Below are 13596 nucleotides of genomic sequence, written 5' to 3'. Positions count from 1 at the left end.
ATCGCCCCATGTGCCCACTTCTTACAAACTTCTTACATTCTCCACAGAAAATTTCTCACTTACTAATAACTGACTCCATTTATGGATAACAACATTTATGTTTAACCAACTCCACTTATAAATAATTAAATGACTAAAAAACAATTTATTTTTTGGTTTTACATTTACATGAAAACACATCCTAATGCCCAACTAGCCTTTCCCAAAAAAATATTATAAATATGTAGCCAACTCCTTCATCGTAATCCAAGTCAAATTGAGGTAATCAATTTCTATTCTTTCTTTACGTTTCAAAGATGTAATTGTAACTGTTCTGATCTACCATATTCTTTTTTTCTGTTTCCAAAATGTAATTGTATTCATTTTTTTTGGACAAAATTAGCTTCTCGAAGTGATCTAACATACTTAAAGTAAAAAAAATCTTACCCTTTTAAAAGCTACACTTTTTTTTTCCTGGTCTTCTTTACCTTTTTAATATTTATCTTTATTTTCTTGGGGTTAATTAAAAAAGAACACACAAAAACAAAACTTACAAACAAAAAACCTAGTTATATAGCCAAACTATTTGGCTTTATGGTTTATAAGTTTGTAACTTCCAAGTGACAATTACATAGTACACACCCCTGGTCACATCACTACGGCAACTTGTATCCATGTTATCTCATGTGTTGTGTTAGTGTTATATGGTTTAGAGTTTTTTAAGTATATTTTGTTGGTTGAATTTATTTATAAGTTGGTAGGAATTTGTTAAAATCACAAATTTCAATTGTGAATTTTTAGTTAAAAGGTTTTAAATTTTTAGTTAAAAAGTTTTAAGGATTTTTTTAAGTGTTGAATCTATATATAGTTAAAGATTATATTTTAAATAATGAATGATCATGATTTAACCAAAAATGATTTCTTTGACTACATAATAGTTAACCAAAGTCCTTTATCCAACTTTTTTGTTGCCGCCAATTTACTAACTTGCATGAATGTCTTAATGGAAAAAAAACATGCATGAATGTTCTAGTTCATAATTACATTCCCATTGGAGATGCATAAAAGGAAATAGTTATGCTTGTATTCTCAAACATATTATCATAATTTGTAATCTTACAGGTGTGTTACATGTGTGTTATATATTGTGATCGTGAGTTATAATTGTGAGTTTCTAGATTACTATCTTTAGCTAATCAAATCCACTTTCTTAGAGCATGAATAGGCCTAATGGTTAAGAGAGTGTGTTTCCTCCTAAGAGGTCACACGTTCAAAAACCAGAAGGGGTTAGAGTAGGTATGCCTTCGTAGACATAATAATCAAATTGTTGCGTGGAGGTGGGTCACTTGTCCCAAAAACAAGGGGGTCTCATACACCAATTTGGTGTCTGGCTTGGCTATGACGATAGAGGTTCTGAAAAGGTTGTTACCAAAAGGAATAGTGTTGAGATGGGACTCTGCTGAAACTAGTCGTATATCTAGAAGAATTTTGAAACCTGAAATGGTGGGCATGCATGTGGACTTAGATGGGGCACTAGTTGATGAAAGAGAAGAATATGGAACACCTTCGTCTGCATCCAGTCATTCATCTGAAGATGTGAATTCTGATGGTGTGCAAGAAAATATGAGTGATTTTGAATAGTTGTCTAAGACAATTTATATAAGTGATGTTTGCATCGTATCTTGAAATAAAATTTTTTATTTCCATATGGTGTTAAATCAGAAGTGATGAGTCATTTTTGTGTTGTTTGATTATATGTCTTAATTATGGTAATTTTTATTGTTTAGAATATCTACAATGCAACATTAAATTAGAGATATAATGTATGTTTCAATCAATATACAAATGATGACATTTTGATTCATTTAGTCATGTAATTTATTCATAATGTCATGGTTTTTTAATTTTATCATTGAAAAAATTCCATTTTCTTTTGTATCTAGCATGTTATGGTTGAAAACATGTTGAATTTATACTTAGGAAAGAAAAATGTTATTTTACCAAAAACATTAGTTGTCTTTTTCCTCATAAACAACTGTTTTTTTGCACATAAATATTCGGTTTTACTAGCATTTTTTAAAAATGTTGAAAATTGACCCTAAAAAAAAATCGTCATTCTAGTATCAACAATTTTTTGTTTTCAAGGTTTTTTTTTGCACGAAAATTTCGTTTTCACTGCCATTTTTAAAACATGTTCAAAATTGACCCTAAAAAAAACCCATCATTCCAGTATACACACTTTTCATTTTTAGCACTGTTTTTGATATTTTTTCAGGGTTTTTTGGTGAGAGTTGCCTTTTTGAGTTTATATCTCCCGTTTCAAAGTTTACATTGTTAAATTATACAAGAATATTATTAGAAACAAAAATTTGAAAGAGTAGGGAGTGAAAAAGAATCATAATTGGTCTCTTTATAGAACCAATTACGTACATGTCATGAGGCTCACAAAATTCCTTTGGCCAAACCAATATATTTTCAATGAAAGAATGAAGCTATCCAAATATTTGAGTTGTTTAGAAGAATGGGTTTAAGAGGCACAAATTTAGATAATCTTAACTACACACATAGAAAAGGTTGTAGAAGAAAAAAACATATGAATGGACATAAAGAGAATGGGAAAACTAATGATGTCAAACAATATCAATTGGAATTGTTTTATGTATAAAGTTGTAAACATTTGTTTGTGTGTGTGTAAACCTTCAAACATGTACAAAATTAGTGAATTAGATACATGGAGGTAGTATTGAAGACATACATCAAATATAAAGCATGTTTTTCAACATTATACACGATGCTTGTAGGTGAAAGATACACTGAAGAATACATGTAAAAGTTAGTAATTAAACACAAAACAATTAAATATGGTAGTAAGAAGAGAGAGAAAAGTAGGGGTTATTCTAGTCTAGTTCTATTATTTTTAGTGGTTTTCTTCTACCAAAGTTCTTTCCATGTGTAACGTTTCATAGGTAAGCCCTGCATATTTGATATGGTCAACAAACATGTAAAGATAGGGGACTCCCTGTTCTTAAGCTTTCAACAATTAAGATGTTATGTTAGAAATGATGGGAAACATGGGATAAGGGAGAAAAGACTCTTAGACGTTTCTAAGATGTATTTGGTATGTATAAGTTGTGGGGCCATTTTGAAACAGAAAAATTGGGCAGATGTGGAGTTTTCCATGACAAAGGCTCCAAAAAATCAGAGTAAAGGTGATAATATTTTTTGTAGACAAAGGCTAGTAAGAAATATATATAATATAGAAGAAACAATCACAAGGAGTTCATTTGGAAAGAAAAACCATGCCATACTTACACTTGATTTAGTTATGAAAGCATTGTGTGTTAGCAAGGATATTTCATAATTCTAAGCACAAGGATAAGTGAGAAATTTGGTCATCTAGATGTCTTGTCTTCTGGGTCCTTAATGGCATTGTAATTAGAGTATAAACTGAATTGATATGATCTCCTAATTTTTTCAGGTTGATACCATTAGAAGTTGGTTTATTGTTGCCTCCAACTCTTGTTAAGTCTTGTAGGCTATAGAAAACCCCCTTTCAAAACAATGAGGTGTCATCGCATTCTTAGTATAGCATAAGGAAATAATTGAACATATGGAGACTTTATCACAATGTTGGCATGCTTTAGAAATAAACATGTGGAGATAATTTCACATGTTCAACATGCCATTGTAGGCGATCACAAAAATATCCTCTCATGCTGATATTTCTCTTCCAGATCCATCATAATGAAATTATTTGTGCCCACATTTTGAATCATCAAGTGTGGTTCATTCTTTTTTCTTGAAGATGAACCACACTTTATGGTTCAAAACATTGGTACAAATAATTTCAATGTGATCGATCCCTAAGAGGAATCTCAGCTTAATGCAAATCACAAAAGCCTTAATTCTAAAATCCTCTCATGCTCCATGGTTGAATTGTTTCCCATGAAATTTGTTTCAATGTCCTTCAATTTTTCCACTTAGGAAATTAGTAATTTATATTTGGCATCATTGTTGAATTCAGGGGAAACATAACTCCAATTTTGGTCAGTAACAGTAACCACAACTAAGTCAGAGTTTAGTATGGTGCATGATCCTGGAAAGAATGCAACATAATGTGAAAAACGTTGTGATATACAAAACATTTGACCAAGGTTCATTCCATATGACAATGGATTGATTCATAAATATGTTATTTATTTATGTGCATGACTTGGATAGTTAGGTATAAACAACGACTTTTAGGTCCAGTGAGATGAGATATGAAAATATAAAACAAAGTTCAAATAACCATAAAAAAAAGGCGACAATTACAAAATTTGTTTCTTTCATTATCATTGATCTTGGTCTCCGCTATTGTATAGATCTTAGACATGTGTTGTTGTGGATACAAGTCTCTCCTAGAATTCAAACCATTCCAAAAATAGTACATTTATGAGGGCCTAAAGCATCACTTGAAGTGAGCACCAAGGACAAGTTGGTTCATATCACTCCATTTTCAAGTCAGAGGGAAAAACCTTCTCATTAGGGGATCCTGAGTTTCTGTTGTAAATGTGTTGGAGTGAGGTGAAGCAAACTAATATAATTTATTGGAATTGATGATAAGATAAAAGTGTGACTTAATCTTCCCTACTGTAAATGGATAGGAAAGGTTGAACACTGCATTCCCTAAAGAATAATAGAAGATGGGTGATGCCTCCTTCGTGAGATGGTTATTTACACTTATATAGATAAAAAAATTATTGCAGGAAAATACTTTTACAGAAATAAAAATGATATCATAAAATTTTAACAAAACACATTAAGACAATGGGAAGAGAAAAACTACTAGTTGACATCCATGAAATTTGTATTGAGTCTCTGTTGGACCTATGACCAAACTCTACCATGATTCCTATCACAACCTGCAACCTTTTGCTTGTAGTTGTATAATTCTCAACGATTGAGTGGTTTGGAATAAAACCTTGTGGCCTGGCTTCAACTAACTCCATCTCTAGTGCTGCTAATTTGTTCTTTTTCTACCTGTAAGAAGACAAGTCAACAAAATATTTTAAGCACGTGTCATGTTCTCATTTTTATTTTTCTCTATAGTACATCTAGGATGGGTTTCTAGGGTATGTAAGGGTCCGGAATTAGGAGTAGGATTACATAATCAGGGGTTCCATAGGGGTTTTCAGGACTTTATACAGGAACTGATGCCATTTTCTTGGCATATTCCATCATCCGTGCAATTTATCTTTTGTTATATTGTATTTCGACAACTTTCATAAAATGAGGGTATTACTAGGTCTGACTTAATTAATTATTCTTGAGGTGGCATTTCAAGAGGAATAATTGATGGAATACCTTAGTGTAATAACTTGTTGGAAGTTGGAATCAGAACAAGAAGGTCTACATGATGGGATGTTGAGAAGTGACTTCCAATGGTTGGAGATAGTATGGGGGAAATTTACCATTTTCCAGTATAAAAAATGACTATAATTAGTCATTTAATTAAAAAGGGGAAAAATAATTAATTTGAGGAAAAAGGCTAGAAGTGACTTAAGTGAAATAAAATAAAAATAAAAAGTCACTTAAGATAAAGTCAAGAGAGGGGATTCTAGAATAATAATCAAATAAGATGCTTCTAGAGACTTGGAGATCTTTCTATGGAGTCTTTAAAAGGAGGAGGAGGAGATCATTTGGGACAACCTTGGAGTTGAGCTTATTTCTCATGGAGAGGTTTGGAGAACTAGGAATTCCCAAATTCAGTAGTAGTCGCAAGAAGGAAACCCTCGGGTGATTGAGTGAGAGTGGGCAAGTACCCATCTCTCCCCTTGGTGAATTCATTCAAAATTCACAAGTGATTTCAGCAAATCAATATTTTGGAAGCTCACTGTAGTATTTTTGTTGATCCTTTGAGGGCATTGTCTTCGCCATATTCTTGTTTTTTGTATCAACTTATTTATATATTAATAAAATAAGGTTGAGTTCTTCTACATGTTTGCCTTGTTTATTCTTCAGTTGCAGATCATACTTTCTAGTTTTATTATTAAATTTATAGTTGAATGGGTGCAAATTGTTATTTAATTTGACGGCTTAATTTTTTGAAAGAAAAAAATCTGCAAAAATTATATTTGGGATATTACAGTGGTATCAAAGCCTTGTTCTCGGCTTATCCTGTTGTTTTTTAGGTTGCAGTTATTATGGTTCCATGGTTTCAGAATTATTTGCAGTAACACCACAAAGTGTTAAATTTATGTATTTGTCGGAGTCATCATTTTGTTGCAAAAAATATATTTTGCTAAAGAAACCAAAGATCAAGTTTTTTTCAACAATTTCGGGTGAAATTTGTCTTTTCCATTCTACAAAAGTTGTATTACTAAGCATTGGACACTTTTTTTCTATTTTTTCCTCTACTCAATGATTGTGTGACAAATTATTCATATTATTAAAAGGTGGTATTAAACTTTTATGTGTTGTATTAATAAATTTTACGGGTCGTGTTAAAAATGATGAAGGACAAATTTATAGTGTTCCACGGGGACATGTCCCTGTGCTCCAAGGACGTGGGGAAATCTGGGGGACATTTCCCCACGTCCCCAAAAATCGGAAACATGAAGAAACTCGAAGGGCGGACTTTTCCCTCCCAAAAGAGGAAACGTTTCCAAAAAAAAATTGAGGTCAAATCATAAAAATAAGTCAAATCCCATATTTTTTTTAATAAAATATTATAAATATACTATGAATCGATGGGGGAAGGGGTTTTTTTGTTATTTCATATTTGAAGGGACCAACAACACGATGGGAAGTTGATCGAGAGGATGATGCATAAGTAGATATGGAGGAGGAACTTGACGAGGCACAGATGTGGTTGGTTGGTGTGCCACTTAGCATGTTTGAGAATGCAAGTGATTCTGATTTAGATGGAGCCATGGTTGATCCAGATTTATTCATGCAATAGCTGGATGCAGAGACTAGCGGGGCATTACCTTGCAAATTATGCTCATTTGTCATTTTATATGTTCTTATGTTATCTGCTTTTCTATTGCAGACTTCAGTTGTAGACTTTAGTTTGTTTTGAATATTTATATATGATATATTAGACTTGACTCTATAAAAATTTGAATCTTGATGTATCAGACTTGACTTTTATTTCAATATTCAGTATTCACATTTGGAACTTTAATATGTTTTAAACTTTTATTTTCATTATACAATGTTACAGTTACTTGTACGATTGTATCATTCTTTTCGTTTTAAATTTGTTTCAGTGATATGATTCATTGATTTATCCTTCATGGTGTAAGTGTTATATCATGATAAAGACAGTGAAATTAAAAAAAAAATCAATGATATATTTATAATTTTTTATTACTTTCCTATTTTTGTTGGGGTCCTTGTGTTAAATACCCCACGTTTACTAAAAATTGGTGAGAATATTTTGCATAATCCACTCTTCTGTTTCCCAAATCTTGCGTTTCCCAAATCCCTCATCCCCACGTACTTGGTGGAAATATAAAATTCGGCCAAGATCGCAATTGGTTTAGATTAGGACCAAAACTCATCCTTCATTAGAGGTATGAATTCTAATCTGTGACTCGATTCTTCAATTGGGTTGATAGCATCGAAGATTTCTCTAGGTGGAAATTTACCCATTTGTTGCAATACCAAAACCATCGCATTTACTGGGGATGCGTCCCTCAACTCTAATAGGTGTCGAATTTGTGGACGTGTTTTGTACCTGGGTGGATTCATGAGAGATTGTTGTTTAATTTTCTGGCCAAAAATCTCATCTAAAATTGTTGCATTGCTTGTCTAAAGTGCGTGCAAGAGTACATTATGGTCATAACATTTTTTTTGCAAAAGGTCGAAGTGGTTGCTTGTGCAGACTATTTAGTGAGGTTGAACTGCTTAGTTACACCAGAAACGACTGAGAACAAAGGTGGAGATTGTGTGGCACCACTCCATGTAGATACAGAATATCGAATCTATTTTCCTACAGCGTCATGGGTTTTAGCAAAATCGAGTGCAAAACAACCTTTTGAACTCTGAGAAAACGTGTGTGTTGCAGCAACGCCAACCGAGAGGAGCAACATTAGCAACGTTGATCATGTGCATGCCGCAAATCGATCGTGTGCATGCTGTAAATCGATCGTATGTATGGGAAATTATAATTTTTAGCTCATTGATTAGAAGTGTGTGCTCACGTCATCACCATATAGTGATTGGAGGAATGAGTAACTTGTCAGAACAACTTTCCATGCAGGTTGTTAATCGAGTTGAGCCTATGCATTGATATAAGCAGAGGATCCTTAGTTTCCATAGAACAATTGTGCCAAATAGATACTCAAGTGCGTTGGGAAGTTGGGAACAATGAATGCATTTAAATAAATAATTGTCGGTGCAATCTGGTGGGAAGATATTGTTACACTAGTAGATTGTGTGTGTTAAGCCTGGATCATTTCCATCCTGGACCGAGCATTAGTATTTTCAAATATATGGCTGAGTGCGGTGCAAAGTTACCAGTGCGTTGTATGTGACAACTCAAAGGTGCCAATACGTATGAACCCGAGGTAAAGATACCTGAAGAAAATATTGAGTTGATGTCTTATGCTAACAACGATTTATTGCAGGAAGGCAACACTTGTGGAATTATAACAGTGTATTAATTTATTTTCCATATTCTTGTTGACCATTGTATTGATTTGTGTATTGCTATTATAAGATGTTGAGTCTAAATCTATAAGTTGAGTGAGTTGTTAGATTGTTGAGTTCGTTGTTTGAAAATTCCATTAGGGTTTGATAGCTTGATGACTTGTATTGGGCTGAGAGAAATTTCTGCTAGGATTTGAAAGGATGTTGTTGAGTTATATGGCACCAAGGATTGACAATTCTAGCCTTGTATTTGTGAGTTATCTCATATAGCTGCAGTAAGATTTTGAGTGTGTTTGTTGGGGGTATTGGTCCAAAGTGTTGTTGTATGTTGTTGTAACATCTTTTTAAGGATTATTGCTAGCCCTACCTTGCTATATGCACTATACCATCATATAGTGACAATATGTTTCCATAGTCGGGGAATATGTTAGATTACTCATGCTATGTGAACTTGAGTAAAGGTCAAAGTATTTCTTGATGTACTTAACTTCATTGGACTAAACATGGATCCAATGTTCATAAATTCCCTAAATGAATTAGTAGCAACAAACAATGGACCCTTTTCAAAGGGGGTGCATATTGTTCTTCAGTAAGAGCGACCACAGGAAGAGCATGAGATGTGATACAAACTTCTTGCACTTGGGAAAAATTTGAGATTCATGGGGTTTACAGTAAAAACCCTCCTAAAATTGGAGGAAATAGACTCACTCCATTCCCAAGTGAACCAGTCACATGGGAAAAGCTTGATTTGGGCTCTAAAACCTGACATTCCTTCCCTAGTAAAACACAAGTATTTGAAGCACCAAATACTTCTAGAAAAATATGGTAGTGTCAGAGACAGATCCAGATGGATGAGTTTCTTCCATAAGCGCCTTCCTCACTAAGAAAGAGTGTTGAAAATAGTAGTGAGTAAGGTATTCTTTGACTTGTGCCTTAGTCAAAGAGACCACAAGAAACCTTTCTTTAGCATGCACAAGTTCTTATAAGTTGGGAGGAGTTCCTATAAATTAGGACAAGTCATGGAGCAATTTCAATGAAGCACGGGAGTTGGAGGATCAGTTTGTTTGTCTCCTAGTGCCAGTTATCTTTGGAAAAGGACAAATAAGTGAGCTCCAATTTCTATTTGAGGCAAGATGAATTACATGAGTCAGTTAGACTCGGTTAACTTATCAATCAAAAGTTGAAGTTCAAAAAATAAACTTGCTAGATTTAGCTGAGGTGAATTGCTTATAAGAAGAATGAAGGCATAGAATTGGATCATTATTTTGTGTGAGCACAGGGTTGTGAGACAATACAATAGAGAGAACAATTTTGTGTGTGTGAGCTAGTAGAGCTAGGAAGAGCTTGAAGGAGAGGCCTATATGGAGTGTTTTCCGGAGGAAATTCATGTTGGTATGCGCTAGGAAATAGGAGCAAATTTTCAGGGATGGCACAAGGATTTAGGAGTTAAGGACAAGGTTCTTGCAAGTAGGGTTTCGAACTAAGTAATAGCAGGGAGAACAAGCTTGTTCTCTAGAGAAACAATTTGCCTTGTAATAATTATATTTTCTCAAACATTCTCAATAAAATTTGTATAACTAGCAGAGGGGTTTCCTAGTTAGGTTCCCTAGAAAATATTGTGTTTTTGCTATCATGTGACAATGTTTTAGTTATGTTGTATTCTTCTGCAAATTTGTAGAGAATTTTTATGTCTTGGTGCAACGATTAGCTTCAAATTTGTTCACTACAGTAGTTGCAGAATTTCAAGGAAATTCTACAATTAGCAAACAATTTTTGGTAGCTCAAGAGGTTGAAGGCTCAGGAACATATAGAAACAATTCAATTTCTTGGAAGTTTTAAGTGAATATTAGCCACATATCCTTCTTAAATATCAAGGTAGAACTTTGTGATAGCTCAGAGGAGCTCATGGGAGGTCTCCAGACTTGAATGAATATCATCAAAGTCTTGTGGAGGTACAACAAGTCCCTATGCCTACACATAGAGGTAATAGAGTTCAATTCTGCAAACAAATATTCTAATATCCTTGTTGAGGTATTTTTTAGTAAATGCAATAGGCCTATACACTTGGTAATGCAACAAGCACATTATATTTTCTATATGAGCATGAAGAAACAAAGTTACTAGGCCTACAATATAATATTGTTTTGAGTTGAACGAAGACACAACTATTAAGTGTGTCCATTAAGGATAATATATCTTTACAGGTATGGTTGATTGAAAACTGTTAGTAGTGATACCTACTTATGATTTTAGTACTTACTGTTTATTTCTACTAGAAGTAAGAGTCCAGCACTTTAAAATCCTTTCAATTGTGTTTGTGTGATGGTTGTTGCACTCATGTCATTTATTTCCTTACTTTGCTAGACATTCTGAGAGGCACTTTGTAGCTCCCATGTTTCCAGTTGGCATCAGATTACATCAAGTCATATCATAACATTTTTATTGTGTGTTGTGTTGTGCACACTATGTTTGCAAGCCTTCAAGTTGCTGAATTTATTTAGTAACTTGCTGGCACCTCCATCACAAATATGGGCTCAAGTTCACAATTCTTTCCTTTGGGGCTTTGATAAAGGGAAAAAGGTTTATGTATAGTTAAGTTACAAGTGTATTATATGTCTCTTTCCAAAAGTCTCTAACTACTTTAGCTTTGTTATTATCATTAATGAGGCATTGTAGTAAGTATTTGTTGGATTATCAAATCCTTGGAAAACCTTAAATGGATATATTCATCTATTACTCCATGTTATGATATGTGTGTATATATATACACTTAGGTGGAAAGGATGGGGACATAATTAATTTTTCAACCATCACTCTCTTTAGAAATCCATTTTTCCTAGACATGAAGCCTCTTTGGAAAAGTTGATCATCAATCTCCACAATCCTAACATTTAGAAAATGATTATGATAGATTGAGCATAAAAGAAATTTCATTCTCTCTAATATTAATAGTTCATTGTTAGCCATGTTCCAAGGAACATACTCGATATCCATCTCCACATGGCACGAGCTAAGCATTGTTCCTTCGAAAGATTTGTGTAGAGACTAAGTCTAGTTAGCATCCTAGTAAACAAAAAGATACTTTGTGGAAGTTGCTTCTGCACTTTTAAACTAATATGTCATTGATAGACTTGAAATGTTTTGGAGGTTATCAACTCCACATTTATGTAGCAAGTGAGATCTAAATTCTTGTGGCAAGCTCTAATTGGGCCTAAAATATGCCCTTTTAGCTTGGCCTTTGCTATAACAAGTCTAAAGATCACACCATGTTTCTCTAAGTTGGGACTACCTCTGCTCCCAAGCAATGCTACCTCTGCTACCTCTGCTCCTAATTTGTTTCTCTAAGATATCCATTACACATTTTATTTGCGGTTCCCAAGCAATGCTTTTATGGGCTTGGATCCTGTTAATGGTGCTCGACCTGATGACATTCAAGGGGATCTCCCAGGTAAGAAGTCCCAACTAGACCTCAGACTGTTTGCAGTAGGATTCCCAGCAGTGAGTAGTAATGAAGTGCCTTGACTGCGGTAGCGCACAGAGATAAGTATGCTGACTTTGGGTGGAAGCAAGTGTGTGACCTTGCAATGAGTCAAGTGAGATGCATGGGGTTTCTAACACATGGAGAGGAAAAGTAAGTGTGCCCCTTAGAAGCATGTAATAGTACGCAACTTGAAAGGAACACACGAGCATAATAACATCATGGGCTAAGATGTGGAATAGTCCACAAGTTAAAGTGATGGGTTAATCCAATAACACGCATTCAACAAGATTCATACAATTGCATACAAAATAGTTCATAAGAAAATGTGTAAGTTAAACAACATACACTGCTAAAGAAACCAGAATAGTCCAACTACAATAACAACATATGCATGAAGGTGTGTTGGCTCTGGTATTCTTATTATAATTGAATGTTCCATCCCTACATACACCATTGACAACCACTAGCCCCAATATTGGAACATTACAATTAGGAAAACCTACTCCTCCAAAGAATTATACTTTCTCTATGCAATGGAGAAGCCAAGGCTCGTCACAATACTCCCAAGACTTTTCTAAGCCTAATCCTAGCCAAAAGACTAGATCCCAAAAGCCTCTCCTATGAGTTATGAGGTTCTATTTAGAACAAAGGGTGGGGTGACCCTTGACATTCCCCTTTGTGACTCTTTGAGTACCCTCATGACTCTTCAACTCCTTTACAAATAACACATTACATTACATAGTTAATTTTCACATTCCCCTAATGACACTTGGAATTTCACTTACAACATATTTACAAACAATATACATTTTCCAAATGTACCCATGTGAGACAAACTAGGCTAGAGATAGCTTAACAAGAAAAAACACTATGACTCTGAAGTTTGGGGAAATAACAACTCGGAAACCTCCTCTTGATGCTTCTCGGTCACGTACTAATGTCAAGCTTGGTACTATGCGGTGATGTCCCCAAATTGCTTGATGGTGTATTTCTGATAATGAACTCTTGCCTCCATAGCTTCTAGTTATATGGTCTTGGAACCTATGTCAAACTCATCCTAAAGCATGTGCAACATGGTGTTGACCATGACAGGACCACCAATGTACTTCTACATGTTTTGTGCACTAAGCTCCAAGTAATCCCTGGTGGCCTCTCGTCTTGGGTACTCCATGTACCTATCGATCTCTAGCTAGAATTGGTTCTTGTGCTTAGCTTTGGTGAGGGAACCTATTGACGGCATCATGTGTGTTCTTACCATAACATCCAAACTCTTATAAAATCATGCATATGAAGCCTATATGTTGTTGCAAATGGGATGAGTTGCTCATAGTTCTAGATCAACATCTAGACCTTTTCTTTGTCTAGCTCTGTTTGTAGCCTCATCATCTTCGGCAAGTAAAGCGGGTCCCCTTTGTACCACATTTCCCACTCTTGCACATGGGTGATGGAAGCATATATGTCCTTGATAAATTGAATACTTCAGCAAATATCGCTTTCCT

This window comes from Pinus tabuliformis, chromosome 7 (genome assembly GCF_031772625.1).
Source record: "Pinus tabuliformis cultivar Carrire ecotype Pingquan chromosome 7, CPIR1, whole genome shotgun sequence".
Lineage (NCBI taxonomy): Eukaryota > Viridiplantae > Streptophyta > Pinopsida > Pinales > Pinaceae > Pinus > Pinus tabuliformis.
This window is presented reverse-complemented; position numbering follows the sequence as displayed.